Genomic DNA, 20,534 nt, shown 5'->3' with positions numbered 1-20,534 from the left:
TGATCTTGAGTGTTCACACATACAGTACACTCACATGCTTTTTCTATAAACTATATCAGCAAGTTTCTGCGTGGAGTTTGCATGTTCTCCCCGTGTTTGCGTGGGTTCCCTCCGAGTACTCCGGCTTCCTCCCACCGTCCAAAGACATGCAGCTTGTGGGGATAGGTTAATTGGATAATCCAAATTGCCACTAGGTGTAACTGTGTGAATGAATGTGAGTGTGAATGGTTGTCTGTCCCTGTGTGTTATCCCTGCGACACACTGGCGACCTGTCCAGTCTGTCGCCCTATGACAGCTGGGATAGGCTCCAGCGCCCCCCGTGACCCTGAAAAGGATAAGCGGAAGCGAATGGATGGATAGATATATCAGCATGATGCTTCAACATTTTATTCTCATCTTCAAATTATGATCAAGTCAGTGATACTGTCTTTAGATGAATTTCAGACATAAATAGGGTCTTCCAGTGTTCTATTTTAACATAAAACACCATTAAAAATTAGTTTATAAAATATGCCAACCTTAACTTAAAGCTGTTAATGCTTTATTTTGACCAACTGTGAGCATGTGACTGTACTTTTTCATTTTGTTATGCTGTTTTTTTGAGGTCGTGTTCCTAAGGCCTGTAGTTACAGTTGGTGCTATTAGCAATAAACATTTCACACCCATCATGATGACATCTGTTAACTTGTGAATGTAACTGTCTTTAAAAAAAAAAGGAATCTTGCAGTGAAGATCATTCCCGGGCAGTGGTCAGAAAAAAAGAGCTTTGACTTGAAGGTATGTGCTAGTTTAAGTGTATGGTGAATAATATGAATTACACTAGTCTTCTTTTAAGGGATTTTATTAACGAGCCTTTATTTTCAATGTAATACAGGGTTTTCCAAGCCAAGACTATGGAGTTGACTGTGGGATCTTCATGCTGATGGTAATTTTTCTCTTCTCTTCTTGAGATTCAGAAGCTAATTTAAGCTTGTAAAAAAAATGACATTTTTATTTTTTCTTCCAAATAGTCTGCTCTGTACGTGGCACTGGATGCTTCATTTGACTATACTATAGTAAGTATTCTATTTACTTTCACAGCAATGGAGTCTTGAATCTTTTGAAAGTTGTTAAATATGTTTCATATTAATATTTTACAGTCAGACATGCCCTACTTGCGTAAATGGTGGTGCTTGCTGTTGATGGAGAACTTTGATCTCAGGAGGTATTTATATTTTGACTTCTGTTCTATGTTGTGTCAAAGTTTACATACCTTAACAATATCAACATTTTCTGTTAAGCTCTGGCAAGCTATTTGCACACTGGAGAGAGGAAGCCAAAGCTGTGCTTGAAGGACAACACGTGCCCATTTTCAGACTGAAAAAGTGCAAGTTCCAGGAAGTCGGTCAGGTCAGTATTCACTTTAACCAGTAGTGTAATTACATGGTTAGTGACATTTGAATAACTGTTAAAAAACTGTTCTGCAACAGAGAAATAACTATGTTTTTATCCCCGTTTGCCTGACACAGGAGCCAGCAGTTGTTGAAGATCTGCGTCCTGCTGTGCAGTGGGTTGTCCAAAATAAGGCACTTTTCCGTGGACACGTAACAATGCCCAAATATGTGTCCTTAAATCAAGGGGACCAGCAGAGGGTCTTAAGAGACATGTCAGAGGAAGAAGACACTGGAGCAAGGGACTTGTTCCTCTTTGTTTTTCAGTTTGCAGAGGACATGGAGCTCTTTTTGAAAGCATGTGCTGATGAGCAGGGACTAAGGGTCAGTGCTATGTTTGACATGTGATGGACAAATGAAGGCACTGGCTGTGTTTGTTTGTTTGTTTGTTTAATATGTTGTTGTTGTTGTTGTTGTTTTGCGTAGTACAAAATTCCAATTAAACTTATTTCAAAATGTTGTTCACTTGATTCTGTGTCCATACTTATAATAAAGGATTACAGTGTAACAGCATTAAATCAGAATCAGAATCAGAATACTTTATTGATCCCTGGGGGAAATTATTTTTTGTTACAGTGCTCCATTTTAAACCAACATTAAGACAAGACAGACAATACACTAACTAAGAATAGTACAATATATACATATATATACATACATACATACATAAGTCACTCATAAATAAATAGTTGGAAAAGAAACGTGTAGCTGTAGCAGCAAACAGTGTGTTAAGTGGATGCTTTGTACAGGGAGATGGCCACAGGCAGGAATGATTTCCTGTGTCGTTCAGTGGTGCTTTTCGGTAATCTCAGTCTCTCACTGAACGAGCTCCTGTGACTGACCAGCATGTCATGGAGTGGGTGGGAGGTGTTATCCAACATTGTCTTTATCTTGGACAGCATCCGCCTCTCTGACACCACCTTGAGGGAGTCCAGCTCCATCCCCACAACATTGCTGGCCTTACGGATTAGTTTATTAAGTCTGTTGGCATCTGCGACCCTCAGCCTGCTCCCCCAGCATGCAACAGCATAGAGGATCGCACTGGCCACAACAGACTCATAGAAAATCCTCAGCATTTTCTGGCAGATGTTGAAGGACCTCAGTCGCCTCAAAAAATAGAGACGTCTCTGGCCCTTCCTGTAAAGTGCTGTGGTGTTTTTAGCCCAGTCCAGTTTATTGTCAATGTGTACTCCAAGGTATTTATAGTCCTCCACAATGTCAACACTGACCCCCTGGATTGAAACAGGGGTCAAGTGTTTCCTGGTCTTCCTGAAGTCCACGATCAGTTCCTTGGTCTTTGCCACGTTGAGCTGCAGATGATTCTGCTCACACCACGTGACAAAGGAGTCGACCACAGCCCGGTACTCTGTCTCATCATCCCTGCTGATGCATCCAACCACCGCAGAGTCATCAGAAAACTTCTGAAGATGGCAGGTCTCTGTGCAGTGGCTGAAGTCTGTGGTGTAGAGGGTGAAGAGGAAGGGGGAGAGGACAGTCCCCTGTGGTGCCCCTGTGTTGCTAATCACCTTGTCAGACACACACTGTGGGAGACGTACATATTGTGGTCTTCCTGTCAGGTAATCAACAATCCAGGACACCAGAGAAGCATCCACCTGCATCGCTGCTAACTTATCACCCAGGAGGGTCGGCCTGATGGTGTTGAAAGCACTGGAAAAGTCAAAAAACATGACCCTCACAGTGCTCGCCGGCTGGTCCAGATGGGTGTAGACACGATTGAGCAGGTAGATGATGGCGTCCTCAGTTCCGAGACGAGGCTTATAAGCGAACTGAAGGGGATCCAGGTGTGGTCTTACTATGGGTCGCAGCTGGTCCAGGATGAGCCTTTCCAGGGTCTTCATGATGTGGGAGGTCAATGCCACGGGCCTGTAATCCTGGGGGCCACTGGGACGTGGCGTCTTTGGTACAGGGACGAGGCATGATGTCTTCCACATCACCGGGACCCTCTGCAGACTCAGACTCAGCATAAACAGTTTATGAAAGACTCCACACAGCTGGGGGGCACAGGCCTTGAGGACAAGGGGACTCACTCCATCTGGTCCAGCAGACTTGCCTGAGTGAAGTCTCCTCATTTGCATCTCAACCTGGTATTGAGTGAAGGTGATGGATGGGGGAGGGGTGTCAGGAATCTCACAGGAGGCAACATGTGAAGAGAGAGGCTGGCACAGTGGTGTGGCTCTGGATTCCAGGCTGACTGCAGGTGAGGTTGTGGGGGTGGGAGCAGACACTGTGGTGTCGAATCTATTGAAAAACAGATTCAACTCATTGGCTCTATTCTCACCTCCCTCAGTTCCCCTGCTGTTGGTTGGCCTGAATCCAGTGATGGTCTTCATGCCCCTCCACACCTCTCTCATGCTGTTCTGCTGGAGTTTCCACTCCAGTTTCCTCCTGTAATTGTCCTTAGCCTCTCTGATCTTGTCCTTTAGTAACACCTGGATCTTCCTCGCCTCCTCTTTGTTGCCCCCTCTGAAAGCCCTCTTCTTGTTGTTGAGGAGGGCTTTGATGTCCTTAGTCACCCACGGCTTGTTATTTGGGTAACAATGAACAGTCTGAGCTGGAACAATGGAGTCGGTGCAGAAAGTTATGTAGTCTGTGATACACTCAGTAAGCCCATTGATGTCCTCGGCGTGAGGCTCACAGAGTGTTTCCCAGTCGGTCACCTCGAAACAGCCCTGTAGTTCTGCTAAGGCCTCCTCTGACCACCTCCTGACAGTCCTGGTGGTCACAGGTTCCCTCCTCACAATTGGCACATAGCGGGGGGGTGAGGTGAATCAGGTTATGATCTGACCTACCAAGTGGGGGGAGGGAGGAGGAGCTGTATGCATCCTTGACGTTAGCATACAGTAAGTCTAAAGTTTTCTCTCCCCTGGTGGGACAGTCCACATATTGTTTGAATGTTGGTAGTGTATTGTCCAGTGATACATGGTTGAAGTCACCCAAGATCACAATAAAGGCACTCAGGTGCTGAGTCTGTAGCCGAGCTATGACAGAGTGGATAGTGTCACATGCAGCTGTGGGGTTAGCAGAGGGGGGTACATAAACAGCCACCAAGATGACGTGAGAGAATTCCCTGGGTAAATAATACGGCCTGAGTCCAACAGCACACAGTTCAGTGTCCGGGCAACAAATCCTTTCTTTTATTGTTATGTTGGCAGGGTTACACCACTGGTTGTTAACTAAAACAGCAAGCCCACCTCCTTTCCGCTTACCGCTAGCGATGCTGTCCCTGTCCGCCCGAACAGTGTGGAAGCCTTCCACGGAAGCATTCTCATCGGGAATGTCCTGGTGCATCCATGATTCGGTGAAACACATCAGGCTACACTCTCGGTATTCCCTCTGACTCCGTACCAGTGCTGAGAGCTCGTCGATTTTAATTGCCAACGATCGCACATTACCCAGTTCCACGGCCACCAGAAGAACAAAAACTCTCTCAATCCACATGATTGAGTAAGAGATAGAAAACGGAGGAAAATACAAGTCAGGAAAAAAAAGAATACGTAGAAAAAAAAAAGCTAAACTAAGAGAAAAGCAGGAGCGACTGTAACAGGCAGCACGCTGGTTGGCGCATGCGCACTAAATGTAAATGTAACAGCATTTTTTTTAAACTTGTAATTTCAAAATAAAAAGCTTATTGTTGATATTAACAGTAAAGAATTGTAATCAATAATATTTTTATACATTTTAAACATTAACACTCTGGGCTCTATCCTGGCCATCTGTGGACACTTCACTTATTCTTTTTTTTGACTACTGCACTGCAGTGGACCAAAAGAATGACACGGGTTTGATCTTAAGGATCTAATAGTTGTGTGTGTTGTGCATGACATTGCCACACAAATATGTATTTGCAAGATAGAGTAGAATAAATTATGACGCATGAAATATTACATAGGCTGCAGGGAATTTCTGTTGATACAGACTATTGAGCTTTGAGTTTCCCAGTCAAACTTAGCTTTGAAGCACCTGCTAAAAACACTTTTACTCTTGTACATTTCATAACAAGACACCATAGCCAAAATATTAGCTCTCGCTCTGCAGGCCTACTTGTTGTTCCTAGAGTATTTAAAAGTAGAATGGGAGGGAGAGCCTTCAGTTTTCAGGCCCCTCTTCTGTGGAACCAGCTTCCAGTTTGGATTTGGGAGACAGACACTATCTCTACTTTTAAGATTAGGCTTAAAACTTTCCTTTTTGCTAAAGCATATAGTTAGGGCTGGACCAGGTGACCCTGAATCCTCCCTTAGTTATGCTGCAATAGAGATAGGGATTCCCATGATGCATTGTTTTTCCTTTCCAGTCACCTTTCTCACTCACTATGTGTTAATAGACCTCTCTGCATTGAATCATATCTGTTATTAATCTCTGTCTCTCTTCCACAGCATGTCTTTATGCTGTTTTCCTTCTCCCACCCCAACCGGTCGCGGCAGATGGCCTCCCTGAGCCTGGTTCTGCCGGAGGTTTCTTCTTGTTAAAAGGGATTTTTTCCTTCCCATTGTCGCCAAAGTGCTTGCTCATAGGGGGTCATATGATTGTTGGGCTTCTCTCTGTATCTACTGTACAATACAAAGCGCCTTGAGGCAACTTTTGTTGTGATTTGGCGCTATATAAATAAAACTGAATTGAATTGAACTGATAATGATTTTTCCCTTTAATTGTTCAGAACTTTGAGCCTATACCACAGATTTTATGTTCTTAAGGTTTTCTCCAGGGAGCTTTCCATCCTCAGTTCAACAGAAAAACAAGCCATACATGTGTTCTAGTCTGATTCAAGCACTGGTTTTGATTAGTGGACCAAAGGTGTGTTTGATGTGATTTTTGTTTGTTTTTAGTCAGTTTCAGCTTTTTTCAACAACAGTAATTTGAACAAATGTTGACTTTTTTCCACTGAGGATAATTTTCTAATTTGAAACCGCATCAGAGGCTTTAAGGGTGCAGTGAGTCTTAGATAAAGTACCCTCCTTTTCAGCTAGTCTCTCACATTAACTCATCTTCACTTTCAACCTTATGGTCCTTCTCAGTCAGAAGGGTAATTACTGTCTCCCTCGTTCACTCACTGAGTTTCCAAGTGTCTCTTGCACTTTTTTTTCATTTACTCAGTTTCATTCTCTTTCTAGCTGGCTTGTGTGTCAACCTCTCCGCAGAACCATCGCTCTGCACTTTCATTTTCTAATTTGTTTCCTGTCCCTTTTTTGCAGCGACAGCAGGAATTACAGCCTCACAGAGCCTTTCAAAAAAACAGAAACCCTGTATTGACAGATCAATCAGTTAAAGCCTTGGCCAAAAGACTTACAGTGTTTGACACTGTGTGTGTGTGTGTGTGTGTGTGTGTGTGTGTGTGTGTGTGTGTGTGTGTGTGTGTGTGTGTGTGTGTGTGTGTGTGTGTATTTGCACATGTCCACCAAAACTTTAGAATGTGACTTTCTCTTGATTTTATTTTAACTCTCACCATTTCACATCACATTTAATTGCACCTTGCAACACTTTATCAGTACACTAAGGTTTATAGTTCAACAAAGCACAAAACACTTTTTGCCCAATTTCTCATTACCTCTGCCAAGGTGGTACTTCCTTTTGTTAGTGTTTGTGTGCGTGCGTATCATCATTCTGTCTGTAAACACCATAGTTTTGAATGAATTCTTATAAAACCTTTGTAAGGGTCTTGAGTGGGGTCATGTTAACAACACATTGATATTTCCCTTATATTCACCAAGGTCTTCAGGCTCGGTTCAAGTGTGATATGTATTCCCAACATATAGAAATTACATATATTTAAATTATTGTGGCATTTGACCTCTGACCTCTCCTTTAAGGTAAATTGATCTGAAGGTCAAACTGATAACAATTATGTTTGCCCTGAAAGATCAAACAGACTTAAGAAACTTAAGAAAACCCCATCAAATAGAAAAACACACAAAACACAACAGAAGTTGAATAAAACAATAGAAGATTTTTAAGGACATAATAATGTTATGGACAGGGGTGCCAGATAAGAAGTTGCAACGTGTGTTTGCGTACATATAAAAGGCACCGTTTTTGTCCGCTAGAGTGGGATTTTCACGGCATATTCTGCACCACATCTCTGTGCATTAGTGATGGGTCGGTCGCGAACGAAATGGCTCTTAGAGCCGGGTCTTTGACGTGAACGACGCGAGCCGTTTTTGTTTTTTTTTTCTTTCTCTCACCCTCTCTCTCGTACTTTTTTCCGCTTCACTCAGCATGCGAGCCTTGTGCTTTACGCTGGGCAGAGGGGTGAGGGGCGGTAGTTACACTCAGTAGCACAGGAACAGAGCGGGAGGGAGAGAGAGGGAAAGAGAGCCAGGGACAACAATATCACATTAGAAAGGTATAGTAATCATCCACAACTATTTTCAGTTGCGAATGATAAAGGATTTTGAAAGTTTATTCATGCATGACAGAGAATATGCATGTTCTTTTTGTTTTCATATTTTAATTTAATTTGTGTTGTGGTTTGCAGTGTTTTGTGTTGTTTCACTTTAAATTTGTCAAAGGAAAAAGCTGAAAATTTAAATAGTTAAAAGTTGAAATGTGAATAGTTGATTTATGTATTATACGATTTATTTATTACATTTTATGTGGAGTGAATAAATAAAAGTATATTTACGGTGGCCCCTACAGACAAAGCACGTACAAACTTCAAATCACGTATGAACCCTGAAGCACGTACAAACGTACAGACTCCAAAACACATAAAAAAACACGTAAAAACTCAAAATACGTACAAAAGACAACAGAAGTGCTCCAGGATGATAGGGGCAGTGTTGAGCTTTTGTTACCTAGTGGCTACACAAGCCAGCAAGTACCAACGACCGGATTTGGTGTGTGGCAGTAACAGGTAAATGAACATATATTTTTTTTATTATTTGACTATATATGAATGCTTGTGCATAAATACACAAACAATACACATATGCTTTCATGCTTTCAATTGTGTAATTTAAGTGATTTAGGTAGCTCTGTTTTGGAAGTTCAGTTCATGCTAGAAATGTGTTTTGGAGTTTGTACGTGCTTTGTCTCTAGGGGCCACCGTAAATATTTATATATAAACATATATAAATAAAACCACTTTTTTTTACATTAGTAATTCCTTTTTGTGCATAATTTTATATTATTGTTAATAATAAATTAATTAAAGCAACAAAACAACCTGAAGAGCTGGTTCGGAGCCGAAAGAGCCGGTTCTCTAAAAAGAACCAGTAGTTGTTTGAAGCCAGCTCACCTTCTCCACTTTTCCGAGAATACGTGCTTCTTTTGTGGTTCGGACTCCTTCTGACATTTCTTTGGAGGTGGAGGAACACCAAAGTAATTGCTTAAAGGAGCTTGCTTCTTCGACATCTTTAAGAGTTCTAAACAAATGTCTGTCCTCCTCCAGAAAATCTTATGTACGCAAACGCGCGTTGCAACATCTTATCTTTTATTTTGACAGCCCATGCGCACCTGCGGACCACCCTGGTTATGGATCAGCTGCAGAAGTGACAGAAACCAAAACATCATTAGTGTTGTCAGGGAGACCAAGATACAAAGCAATGTGCATTTTGATTCATATAATACTGTACATGTTTGCTAGAAAAGCGAGAAAAGAAAATGCATGTGGCATTTCACTATTTAATATGCAACTTTTTATACAACAAATATGTGTGTGTGCTGCAACTTTGTCAGATCCCTGCTGCATCCTCCCATTAAGTGCAAGGAGTCCTTTAGCATTAGTGCTCTGATGCACAGGACTGAATGGCCCTGTTTTACAGATGTGAAAGGGGAAGGGGCTTGCATCCCTGTCGAACCCTAGTGTTTTCCATCCGTTCAGTCACCTTTGGTGGGTGGTTGGGTTTATGCTTTAAAAACAACTTTTTTAGGTTTTAGCACTAAAAGGTTCTTGGTTTGGTTTAGGAAAAGATAGAGGTTTGGGTTACAACACACCCTTGACTGCAGGCAAAAGACAAGTTAGGAGAGACCAGACACTCCCGCTGACACATCAAAACACACATTTTGAGTGGATGTGCATTGGTGAAAAAAATCATGACCAAAAACAGTATTAAAATTGAAAAACTGTGAATAGAGCTGTAGAACATATAGAAAATAAATGTGACACACACAGTGAAATGCCTTTATAGCAATAAGAGAAGCAGAGAGAGATGGACAGCAGGGATAAGTCATGAAGTCATGGATGGAGTCATTGTGGTAGGAAGGAGATAAAGAGGGATGAAGAGGACCAGAGGATCACCTGTTATCCTTCACATATAAATAACAAAATCCTCCAGATGAGCACTCATGCAGAGAAAACAAATCCCACAATAAAACACAAAAATACACGTTTTGTACCTTCCATTCAGTGTCTGGTGATCCTGTGAGCAAGTTTGATATTTCTGTAGCGTTCTTTCAATAACAGCAAAGGTGAAAACCGCTATGACAAGAAACGTGGGAGGGACACACCAGGCATGACAGTTTTGGAGTTCTATCCTTTCAGCTCTGATTTAGCTGATATATTTAAACTTGATGTGAAGGACTACATGCCCTCTTTGGTGAAGAAATTCTATAGCTGTCCGGGCACACCAAGTTCTTTCAAAGCCTCAATGGATTAAATGACAAATGCAAAAGGAAAGTTTGTTTTTCCAGGATCCTGAGACATTTTATGACATTTTACTGATATGACTTTTATTCATCTCAAATCAAATCACTTTTATTGTCACATCACATGTGCAGGTACACTGGTACAGTACATGTGAGTGAAATTCTTGTGTGCGAGCTTCACAAGCAACAGAGGTGTGCAAAGTACAATAACAAAAGAACAAGCAAATATAAGAATGGCTAAGTCTGAGAATGATATGACTAAATATATATACAATATAAGAGTGTATGCATATTACTGAATGTGTATACTAAATATGTATGTCTACGTGTGTATATATGTGTGTGTGTGTATATACATATTTTACAAATTAAATAGAGTAAAAATAAAGTAAATATATAAAATATACAGAGGTTGGTAGTTGGATATTGTGCAAAACAAGTGGCATTTATATACAGTATGGAGTGCATAATGTTGAAGTTCCAGTAGTGAAGGTGAGGTGTCTATGACGTGTTCAGCAGACTGACGGCCTGGTGGAAGAAGCTGTCTCTCAGTCTGCTGGTACGGGACCGGATGCTGCAGAACCTCCTTCCTGATGGAAGCAGTCTGAACAGTTTCTGGCTGGGGTGACTGGAGTCCTTGATGATCCTCCCCGCTTTCCTCAGGCACCGCTTCCTGTAGATGTCCTGGAGGGAGGGAAGCTCACCTCCAATTATCCGTTCAGAGCACCGCACTACTCTCTGGAGAGCTTTGCGGTTGTAAGCGGTGCTGTTGCCGTACCAGGTGGTGATGCATCCAGTGAGGATGCTCTCAATGGCACAGCGATAGAAGGTCCTGAGGATGCGGGGGCTCATGCCAAATCTTTTCAGTCTCCTGAGAAAGAAGAGGCGCTGCTGCGCCTTCTTCACTGTTTTGTTTGTGTGTACTGACCACGTAAGATCCTCAGCCAGATGTACAGCAAGGAAGCGGAAGCTGCTCACTCTCTCCACAGCAGCGCCGTTGATGGTGATGGGGGTGTGTACTTCTCTGCACCTCCGGAAGTCCACTATCAACTCCTTTGTCTTTGTGACGTTGAGGGTGAGATGGTTGTCTTGACACCAGTGGGTCAGGGCGCTGACCTCCTCCCTGTAGGCCGTCTCATCACCGTTGGTGATAAGACCCACCACTGTAGTGTCGTCCACAAACTTTACAATGATGTTGGAGTTTCTAGTGGCCGTGCAGTCGTAGGTGTAGAGTGAGTATAGGAGAGGGCTCAGTACACACCCCTGTGGAGCACCAGTGTTCAGTGTGATGGAGGATGAGGTGATGCTGCCCAGTCTGACCGCTCATCTGATGTGCACACTGAGGTAAAGTGATAAAAGCAGATCTGATCTGAGCAGGCAAAGCAGTTTTCACCATCTGTAATTGCACTGTTAGCATTTCACCAGTTGTTTCCTGTGTTTGGAAGCTGCCGATGAGCTTTAAACAACCTACTGACAAAGAGTGACAGCTTGAAACTGTCAAATTAAAGCTGTTCAAAACAAGGGCTATTTAATTGAATCAATTAAGTGATTATATAGTTTAGTACAGTCAACATGAACAAGCGGGAATATTGTGGTCTTTCGTACCACAGTAGAATAGTAAATCAATGACAAAACATCAAGTAAAATTACAAAATGTTTATATTTCTTCAATTTGATTGTTTACCTCTGAATAGCTCCAAAAAGAAAAACAAAAGAAAGGTTTTGAAGTGGCCTAGTCAAAGTCAGGAATTGGAATCAACTGTGCTGACATCACCTAAAACAGGCCGTTCATGCCTGAAGACCCTCCGATTTAAAATAATTCTGCAAAGAGGACTGGGCCAAAATTCCTCCACAGAGATGTGAAAAACATATTGTCAGTTATAGGAAATGTTTGATTGCAGTTCTTGCTGCCAGGTGTGGCACAAAAAGTTAATCGGTTTAGCGTATAAATGTGCACTATATATTTTACCCATTAGCTTTTTGATTTGGTTAAAATGAACTCAGACAGGCCAGTTTACAGTGACCATCCAAGACTCTCAAGGCCTTTACACACCTGACCTGTAAAATCAATAAAAATATTTAGTGCATTTGAAATATTTTTACTCTTAACACAGCTGCCACAAATTCGTCCAGTGTATTTTCACTGGACGAATTTGTGGCATTTATTTATTTGAACCAAGATTTGACCAATCAGATCACTGCTTTTGGTAACAAGTGCATTCATAGCTCAAATATTGCACCAGTACTACAGTAAATGTACAATAATAGGGAAATAACAAGAGTTCAAACTGTCCCACTCACATCCTTTCATATGTATGAAAGCTTTAACTCCTAGATCAAACCATGGTATTCTCCCTGCTGCTGCTTTCCCATGAGAGATGGATGAACCCAGAGTCTCCTCTTTTTTCCTTTTCTCCTTTAGGAGCAGGAAGACCAGTTCATAATCACTTCATGTCAACTTCATTTTTTACACATTGTGTTTTTTGAGGACAAATTTTCCACAAAAACACAGCAAGTTCAATGTGTATATAAGTTCCACGGCAAGTTTGGATTCATAAAATTCAGAATTTCATGTCAAGTTTACATTTAGAAAAGGAAGTCATTAATTCATTGAGTGGAATACGTTTTACATTACGGGCTGTTTATTTCGTCAGCATCACACTGACAACTTGGAGTGAAGAATTACTTTTTGCCACATAAAGCCTGCAGGGTTTTATGACACAATCTGAAACACAATTATCTGAACAATAGAAAAGACATCACCGCCTAAAGATGTTCAAGAACACTGTCAAACCGTGACTTCCTCGCACAGATACAACGACAGAAATAAAAATAATGTGTTTGATAGCGTATATGAGTCTATTATAGAAAACTGAGGATGCATCAGAGTGGGATATCTTATCTGTAGCTGACAGTCTTGGTCCATTTTCAGGTGTTCCAGCCACTATTTTAGGATATCAGATACTAATTTAATTAAAGTTAATGAAATGATTTGATTATCTAATCAGGTCTGAGTCAAAAATATTCAGTTTTAAACATTTAAGTTCTTTTACCATTTATGAGTGGGGACTTATAAAGATCAATACTCCGTCTTAGTTTGACCGCAACAGGAGCGCTCCAGCTCGCTTCTAGTTCTCATCTCCGGATTCTCTGCTGTAGTCTCATCCCCCAGTTCAATCTTTTTCCCTCATAAACATATATGTACAAATATGAGCACTCAGCCAATTAAAGCTGTCACAGAGTCGAAATGCTGACAGCACATTTGCAGTGATTCAATGTTGAAAACTCACCTACACTGGTGTGTGTGTGTGTGTGTGTGTGTGTGTGTGTGTGTGTGTGTGTGTGTGTGTGTGTGTGTGTGTGTGAAAGAGAGAGGTAGGCCCTCACAAACACTGAAACACACATATGTGTGTATAAACAATACTTATGAAGGTTTAATTCATCAGTATTAACCCCTGAATTTGTGGATACTCTATTAGCAAATTCAGAAGTGCTTTAGACCATAAAAACACATAATGAAGGACTGTCTGTCTTTAAACATTTCAACACATTTTAGAAAGATGTGTCTTTTCTGGCTTTCACCTCTTGTTTGATTCAGCCAGACATCACTTCACCTGGATGTCAGCGTGTCTCCTAATACAGACAAATGGAGGTGTGGCTTTATGCAGACTGTAGGAAGGGAGTGTAGTCTGTGGATTTATACAGATTGAAAAAACTGACCAATAAACACATTTCATAAATCTGATGGTAATTTTACATGCTCTTATTTTATTTCTTATTTTTTGTGCGGTTTAGAACAATTCTAGGCGAAGCCTATTAAGAAGCAGACAGGAAGAATAATTCCACAACTTCATCCACAAGTTTTTTCACAATACTATAATACTATATACACAATACTATACTAATACTCCCAAAGATACTTAAGTATATCATGACGTTGTAGCTTAATAGGTCTTAAGCCATAGATGTAAGGCTCTTCATTATCACTGCTCCACTGTTCAGGCATTGATAGATATCAATGGTCTGAAAAAAATAAAGAAAAAAATACACAACTGTCATCAGCTCACACAAACTCAAAAATTGCAAGACTCTGGAGCCTTTTTCTTTTAGGATCGTATTGCTCTGCTGACGATCTGCGTGCCATTCATACTCTTTAGTGCAGTTCCTAAAAACGAACGACTAAATCAAGAAGTAACCATGAAAACCGAGCGCTAAATCTGAAATTATATTGTTAAGCACCAGATCCTGCTTTAATTTGCAGGCTCATGTTCTGTGTCTCATAATGTTTGCCCATGTGTGCCTTTCATGTCTCTGTTCTAGTCATTTTCAATCTTATTTTATTCATCACTTACTGTCACTGTTGGTTTTAATTGTTTCTACAGTTGACTCAGTTATACTGTCTCTAAATTAAATTATCCCACTACATACTCTTTGTAGAACAGTCATATTGGTATAATAGCTAACTTTGCTTTAACTTAGTTGAAGTTAGTAAAGTTAGCTGGCTGTGAGGCTATTTCAGACCACAAATGAATTTCAGGTTATTCCAAGTAAACAGCAATCCTCATATGTTCAGCTATCTCACAAAGCCCAGTAATTATATAAAGGAAAACCTGTATGCATACAATTTTTTCAATGCCCTGGTTCTGTAATTTTCTTTTATTATCAAGCCTATGATAAGATTTCAAGTGTTAAACATCTTCCATGCATCTTTAGTCTGGTTTCTTTACTTCAACGGCTCCTTGTCATCTCTGCCAGATGTGCCACGAGGAGTACTGCTTTCTGTCCACTAGCCCTCTGTGTTTGTGATGACTCTCACAGAAATGACTCTGTATTGTTCCAATTAATGTGAAAGAAATTAAACAAGGACCTGGCTTCACATCTCTATATCGCTGTTCTGAAGGTGCTAGTGCTAGAAAAAATAATATAGGAATAAGATGAATATTTTAACTTGCATTTTTTTATACTAGGTAATAACTGCAGCAATATTATGAAAGATAAACAATAACAAATAACTTACACTTCCTGAGTAACGTGGAACACAATGGAGGGGAACTCTGACATGTCTCTTTTTTTGGTTGAAATTCGATCCACCCTTGTTCTCGTCCTTGTTCTCGTTCTGCCTTTGAAACTACTTCATATTTCATAATTACAAGTGTGCTTGACTGGTTTTATTGGCTGTCGTAATTAGCCCGGGACATTAATAGGGTGTCTGCATGAGAGCTATTAAACCACAATGAATACTAAGTAAAACAAAATAAAAAAAATCAATCACCAGCAAATCAAAGTCTCTAAGAATGGAAATAAGCGGAGTCTCCAAGCAAAGGTTAAACCGTGTACTGTACAAGCAATTTGTATCTTTTAGCAACAGGCCTTTGGGACTCTGGGTTTAATCAAGGAATGACATCAATATAATGTGCATTAACTGAAGTACTTTACTTTATATATTCAACATTGTTAAAGTCAGTAAGTTTTAGTGCAGGCTTAGATTTTTCATTAAATTGCCATGAAAATGTCATTCAATCTGACATTTCACTCCCAGTTTTGGTGTCAGATGAAATCTCTTTTTGATTGTTTAGCTCAGATTTTCTCATTTGGATTAATTTCAACAACTTCAGGGCTCTGCACTATAAAGCAGGATTTGTAGTGTAGTAACACACTACATTGCAGCCTTTCAGCTTGTTATGCAAGTCATTTCTTTTTGGTATTTTAGTTGATGAATCCTTTGCAGGAGATAAATTAGATACCATTAGGAATCTAAACTGGCACTCTCCAATGTCACTCATAAAGTCCCGTAAAGTTTAGTTTTGCTTTAAAAGAAATGGACCAGTCCATATTCAGGACCAGTCTGGTTAGGACAGGGGTGTCAAACTCAAATACACAGTGGGCCAAAATTCAAAACTGGAACAAAGTCGCGGGCTAACATTAATATTTATTGAAAAAAAAGTCTTCCTCCAGATATAAGAATGAATCTTTTCTTATGGACTCAAATAAGTTTTGCTGGAAAACTGAATATGGAACAAGCAAGGCTTAATACTAAACAATATATATATTAGCTGTATAATACCAGTAGGCCAGCTCTAATAGTAATTTGGTATGGCTTCGCGGGCCAAATGTAATTAGGCTGCGGGCCAGAGTTTGACACCTATGGGTTAGGACTTCTTGATGGGTGGCTGAGGTAAGCTGCAAGTTCTAGTGGGCTTTTGTTATATGTGATGCCCATATCCAACTCGTTCTCTACTCTGAATGATCTCTCCATCACAAAAAACATACTCAAGGGTAGTTGTTCATGGCAGCAGCCTAGCATTCAAGTAATGTCGAGACATTTTTCACCAAGTCGAACACTGGGGAGTCTCCTTATGGTCACTCTTCTGTAGACTGTGTGACGACTATAAAAGAGTCCCCCAAAAGGTCCATGAATTTGATGCTGCTCACGAAAAAAGTTGCAACACATTAAAACCAAAAAACACAGAAGGGACATGCATACTGTACAGTCAAGTGGAAACTTATTTGCTCCCTTCCTGATAGCTCAGTATTTTTGCATATTTGTCAAACTGAAATCATCACATTTTAATGTCAGACAAAGATTAAATGCTGACTTCAAATGGTGACTTCATCTATAAAGGGGGAAAAAACTATCTAAGAACCTCATACCAACAGTCACACATGGTGGCAGTAGTGTGATGGTCTGGGGCTGCTTTGCTGCTTCACAACCTCGACAACTTGTTGTAAGTGGCGGTAACAAAAATGCTCTTTACCAGAAACCCTGAAGTGAGTGTTTGGATATCAGTTCATATCCTGAGGCTCAAACACACCAGGAAGTCCAGCTCTGAATGGCTCAAAATAAACAAAATGAATGATTTGGAGTAGTCTAGTCAAAGTCTGGAATTAAAACCTACTGAAGTGTTGTGGCATGACCTTAAACAGGCTGTTCATGCTCAAAAACTCTCCAATATGGCTGAATTTAAATTACATTTCGAAGAAGAGTGGGCAAAATTCCTCCACAGCAATATGAAGGAGTCATTTTTGGTTATCACAAATGCTTGATTGCACGCTTTGCTGCCAAGATTGGTACAACCAGTCATTAGGTTTAGAGGGCAATTATATGAAGCACCTTCATGTGACTGTTGTTGTGAATTGGCACTATGTAAATAAAATTAAGCTGAATTGATTTTTTTCTACATAGAGCCAGGTAGATGTGGATAGCTTTTTTCCCCTTAATAAATTACATTGCCAAAAAAAACTGTGTTCTGGGTTATTGTCTAATATGGATGACCAGAAACTCTTCATTGTGACGAATATGTGAAAACTAAGAATTCAGAAAGGGGGCAAACCCTTTTCCATGGCACCATAGTAATGTCCAGTGTTGGGTAAGTTACTTTAAATTAGTAACTTAGTTACATTACTAGTTACTTCTATCAAAAGTAACTCAGTTACTTCAAGTTACTCGTTACTTTCAGAGTAACTAGTTACTAGGGAAAGTAACTTTGGTTTTACTCAGAATTCTCTTGTTAATGTGTTCCTTCCGTAACTGGATACCCAGCAAGATTGCCAGTCTTCTAGCTTGCTTACTTGCCACAAGTGCACTGTGCCACCTACCAATAGAAAGGAAAAAATAATGTGCACATTTCCACGAGAGAAATCCCACGCCTGATTCTATCCTCGCCTGCTTTTTACATCCAACACAAAAACTGCAGTCGTGGTGCTTTCGATTGTACTCAGAACTCGGAAATTCTGCCTTCTGAATAGGAAGATGTAGGTAACACCAGACTGCAGATGAGCTGCATACATGGCTGGACTGGGACAAAAAAATCGTCCCGGGCATTTTGACTAGAGACCGGCCCACCATTATAGGAAAAATCATAAAGCCTTTGAATGAAAACAAACACTGTTGTGACAGTGATGTACACTGTTCTGATGGTATATATGCATCAATCTATCAATTGTTTGTTGCAAGACTCAGATAATTATTTTTTTAAAAGTGAGACATTTTAAATGAGAATAAGAAAGTATTTCCTTGTGCCCCCCTTTCCCTTTTAATGCCCTACATGCCCCCCTGGCAACACTTTGCTAGACCCGCCCCTGCACAGTTACCAGCTGTCAGCTACTTAGAAAAGGATCCTGGTGTTATTTGTCTCTCTGAAACAGTTCATAACTTCCCTTCAACTCATTCATGTCACCTAAAAGGTAAACCTGTTTCTCCATCACAGCTCTGATGATTCAGTAAGGACATCTCCTGGTTTCGTCTTCATGTTTCCCTCTCACCAGATAACCAAACCCATATCATGACCAGCAGGTTTACAGCTGTGGCTCCAGCAAACATCAGCTGATACTAGAAATGAATATTAAATAAATTCTAACAACAGCTGATCAAGCTTAAGCGTGCTGCTGTTGTTTAGCGCGACATCCGCTGGTTTCCTATTTCTGGCGCAAAGTGGGCGATAAATAAACAAGAGAGAAAAGCCGATCAGCTGATCATTGATCAGTTTAATGATTGAAGTAGAAACAGGAGAGGGGGGGTAAGAGGATGAGAGAAGAAGAGGCAGCTGTGCAGCAAAGACACAGAGTAACTCCAGCTTTGTGTCTTTTTCATTGTAGCTGAAGTCCGGGACAAACTGTGTTTCTTTTCACCTAAATACGAAACGCGTAATAATTTCTCTGAATACGAGACGATTCCGTTTTTTACAGGACGGTTGGCAACTCTAATAATTAACCTTATGAACAAAATAAAGTTCAACATCAATAACTTCATAGCACCCACCCAGCTGTATAGAAACTCCGTCATGCTAGCTAGCACACAGTACGAAAAAGTCAGCACAACGAAAATAAACTCCAACTAAACTTGGTTCATATCTGACCCAGATAGACTGCAGGTCATAACTTCTTACCTGAAGTTCAGTTCACCTGACACTCGGACCAGCGGCCGCTTCGGGTCTCTCCTCTTGCCTCCCTTTTCCTTCATGCACCTGCTGGCTTCCACCGCTTGCTAATGTTATTGAATCTGTGAAAGCTCTGCGATAGCCACCACACGAAGTAACGAATAACGAGCCTATCTAAATCCCAGTAACGAGTAACGCCTTCCCGGTTTTGGCATAATAACTAGTTACCGTGCTTGTTACCACAATAATAACGTAGTTACTGTAACGCGTTACTGTAACGCGTTACTTAATAACGCGTTAGTCCCTACACTGGTAATGTCTATGCATAAAAAACCCACTCATTTACACCTCCTACCCCAAAACTGCCCCAAATACCACTGTTTAACCAAATAACCCAGAGGATATGCGCAGGGTGATACAGATAACACAGCAGTAGGTTTTATTTATAATTTACAGACAAAGCATAGGCACTTATTGGGATCTCAGCTCTCTCTCTTTAACTTGTCTCTATATCCATCCATTTTCTTTTTCTTGCATGTCACAAGGGGGCTGGAGCCTACTCCAGCCGTATAAGGCTGACAGGCAGAGTACACAGTCATGCTCACGTTTGCAGCAACAGCCAATTTACAATCACTAATTACCAAAATGTCATGCATGCCTTTGGGCTGTGGGAGGAAGGTGGAGTACCTGGAGAGAAAATCCAAATTCGGCACAGAAAGCCCCCTGCCCGCCCGCCTCCAGGTAGGCTTTGAATCCAGGACCTTCTTTCTATGAGGTGACATCGCTAACCACAACATCACTCCACTAGCATCTTGTTACATATAACATTGCCAAACAGACACTGAACATTTGCTGGCTAGCTACAAACGACCAACAGTGCAGTACTGAAGAGAGGCCCTGAGGCAAAGCCTTGGGAGGTAGTATAAACTCCATACCCTTTCACCGGGGAAAAGAAGGCTTCAGTCCACGTCAAAATCAGTTGAGGCTGTTAGGGTACAGAAAGTTACATTACAAGGCACTTTAATACAGTATATGTTCTGAAAATGCTTGCACATCTGTGCTTGCATGTCATCAGTTAACATAATTGTGAACTACAGCTTGTCCAGTGAATGTTTCTGGTACATGTGCTGATCACAGATCTTCAGGAAGCCTCAACACCATGGAAATGCACAAAGACATAGAGATGTCTTGCTGCAGAATACGGTGAGGTTGTGTTCTGGGGCTGGTAGATGGATATGTGGCATTCCAGGTTTTAAGGTATTCATTCAATTAAAATTAAACTATTGCAGAAATATATTTTTATATCTTTATATTATATTTTTCCTTTCAGTGAAATTTATTGACAGACACAAAAATATAACCGCAAGGTCACCGTCAGGTTATAGTACTTTTTGGCAAATCATTATTATTCATAAAAATTTTTGTGGTGAAAATCAAAGCATGAAGCTTTTTTCCACCTTTTCAATTCAAGCTTAAAAAGTTAATCTACAATCACCTTCTGCAGTGCTTCTGAAGTGCTGAGGAGAGAGTGAAATGTTGTGAACTTCAGAAAATCACATCTCGCAATCAAGTCTCAAACGTTTTGAGGCAAAAAAAAAAAAAAAAAAGCTAATAAAGTTTCTTCCTG

Source organism: Astatotilapia calliptera, chromosome 16 (genome assembly GCF_900246225.1).
Source record: "Astatotilapia calliptera chromosome 16, fAstCal1.2, whole genome shotgun sequence".
Classification (NCBI taxonomy): Eukaryota; Metazoa; Chordata; class Actinopteri; order Cichliformes; family Cichlidae; genus Astatotilapia; species Astatotilapia calliptera.
The sequence above is the reverse complement of the archived record's forward strand: the minus strand, read 5'-3'. Positions refer to the sequence as shown.